The 2,500-nt window shown below is 37.4% G+C and overlaps 1 long non-coding RNA gene across 2 annotated transcripts in view; it reads right to left on the bottom strand.

Annotated features, from left to right (window-relative positions):
* The window catches only part of LOC130150515 (uncharacterized), a 54,962-nt gene extending 52,514 nt beyond the window's left edge, over positions 1-2,448 (bottom strand). For both annotated transcript variants that reach the window (XR_008822244.1, XR_008822243.1), the window contains exons 1-2: positions 2,400-2,448; positions 2,157-2,232 (exon numbers count right to left, since the gene is read on the bottom strand). This is a non-coding gene — a long non-coding RNA (uncharacterized LOC130150515). The remainder of the gene's footprint in view (positions 1-2,156; positions 2,233-2,399) is intronic.
* Positions 2,449-2,500: the final 52 nt, after the last annotated feature.

Below are 2,500 nucleotides of genomic sequence, written 5' to 3'. Positions count from 1 at the left end.
AGTGAAGGAGGAGGGGGGAAAGAAAGAGAAGCAAGAAAAAAACCCACTTAAATACTGTAAAGTACAGTATTTCGTTTGGATTGATTTAAAAGACCAAGATCAGAATTCATTTATATTAAAACAGCATTATGACACAAAACAAGTATACCTTTAGATATGTTTTCTTGGAAAATGATGCATGTTGTATGAAATAAATTAAACTACTGTACAACATTAAAACCGATCCACACATGATATCTAATGAATTCCATATTCTTTCTAGAAGCTTTCAATGCTAATCAGAAAATTCCATATAATTTTTTTTATGTACTCAACTAGCAAGTGACTGACCTCTAAAAGTCACTAGTTGGGTAATAAATTTTATAAATCAGACCTATTATAATGAAGTATTTTTAAAGCTATTTCATCTTTGCCTGACTAGCTTGAAATCTGACTTATTTTGATCAACAAATGTTAATTCTGCTCGATTAAATGGGACATTCAAGGACCACAATGTTAATTTTTTACTTACACGGAATACCTATTAAAAATGAAGGGAAGTTTTGCCTGCAAATATTTTTCTTAAAATGTGATGAGCAGTTAGAACATATCCTCATACCCCTGTCCATGCTACGGAAGGTCAGATGTTTTGGTGGTCTGACCTCTTCTATTTCCCTCAAATGTCTCTTCAAGGCTGCCTTTGACCTCTAAAAGGACCTGGACCATTAACACTGGTTACACTGAAGACAGATACAGCTCATATCATCTTATTTAAATAATAAGTATTAAATAAAAAGGTAAAAAGACCAAACCTGTAAAAATATATTTCTATAGTTAGAGTAGCAAAAGGTTTGGCCCTATTCTGTGTGACCCATTTGAGCCATCCTGTTCAAAAGGAATATTTAATGTAAATGCCAGTGGAACTTTGAGTATTTTCAGAGGACTACAAATATGTCAAGGCAGGGACAACATCTTACACATTTATGTGGTCTTATAAATCTCCTTTTAGGGGATGCTCTCAGAACAATAATGATAATGATAATAAGTGGGGAAAAAGTCTAAGAGTGGTGTAAAACTTCCCATAGTGTGTGAGGCTGTGTCACAGCTGTTGCACATCTGGGATTGCCTGAAAGCAGGCAGGCGAGCCCTCTGGGCCACCTTGGAGGAAGCGATCAGGAGTGGTGCCACAAAACTAGGATACAGGCCAGGCTGAAGAGGACCAGCAAGAGGCAACTGGGACAAGCCAGTGGGGAGAGCTTATGCTGATGTGTATTTAATAGCTATGACCCATCAGAAGGAGGCACAACCACCATGCTGGAAGGCTGAGTGAGCAGCAGCAGCTCTCTAATTTGGCCAGGCGTGACTAGCCTCCCCTCTATACATTCCCTCTGTGTTGCATCTGTGTAAAGGCTGATTAAACTGCCTTTATACACCTAAAGTTACTTCTACCCCCCAAAAAATTGCCCTAATAACCAGAAATTCTGCGAGGCCACTGCAAAGATAGCAAAGGTTGATCTGCCACAGTAGAGGAGGGAATTTCAGATTTCTTCATGGTATCACAGTGGAAGGGATTACATATGTCTTAGTGTGTTGATGTGAAGTGTTTCAGAGGTGTCAGCTGCAACTTTAATACTTTAATTTTTTTGTTTGTTTTGGTTTATTGTTGTTCTTTGTCATCTCATCAGCTGAACCATAAAGAGCAGCAAATTCGTGAGTGTGCGCATCTCGGTGAGTGTGAAGTTGTTTGATATATAAAGTCAAATGTTGTGTTCCAGTTGGAACATCAGTTAAATTAAAAAAAAAAAAATGTAGCACAAAAGTAATTTCAACTCCTTGGATCTTATGGTAGGCAAAGTAGCAAAATTAAAGCACTAGAGCCACCTTCTGACTGCACTGAAATTGCTGCATCCCGATAATGGTGACAGCATTAATACGTTAAGTGGAAGGGAGCACGGTACATATATTTCAGTTCTTTGTATCATTATCCTAATGGCCTGGCTAAAAAAATGCTACATTTTGCTGTAAATAGGGGTAGGGTTTTTTTCTGTATTTGTGTGGAACATTATCACATACGTAAACATTTCACATCTATGTATGTGGTTAGTTCCCTTCATCAAGTTATAAAAGGAAATATGATGGTGCTCATTTCTGTAGGAAAAGCCCTGTATAGTACTTACACCATTAGGGAAGAAATCCCAGGTTCTCACACGGGAACACATAAACAACAGTCAAAGTAGTATTCAGCCCAATTCTCTAAATAGGGAAAGAAAAGAAGAAAAAAAACCCCACAACATTTTGGCTGACATTTTAGTTCCCAAACTCTCTGTGTATGCAGTGGCAATAAGCCTTAACTGAAATAAACAAAGGCAGTTTTATAAATTTAATATTAACTAGATATTATATAGGATCATTGATATTACCTTATGCACATGGCCAATCGACTCTTTCTGTCTTATATCCCCATGAAACTCCTCAGAAGTCAATAAAGTTGAATTGGTGCAGAGCAGAATTTAACCCTGTA

This window comes from Falco biarmicus, chromosome 5 (assembly GCF_023638135.1).
Source record: "Falco biarmicus isolate bFalBia1 chromosome 5, bFalBia1.pri, whole genome shotgun sequence".
NCBI lineage: Eukaryota > Metazoa > Chordata > Aves > Falconiformes > Falconidae > Falco > Falco biarmicus.
The sequence above is the reverse complement of the archived record's forward strand: the minus strand, read 5'-3'. Positions and strand labels throughout refer to the sequence as shown.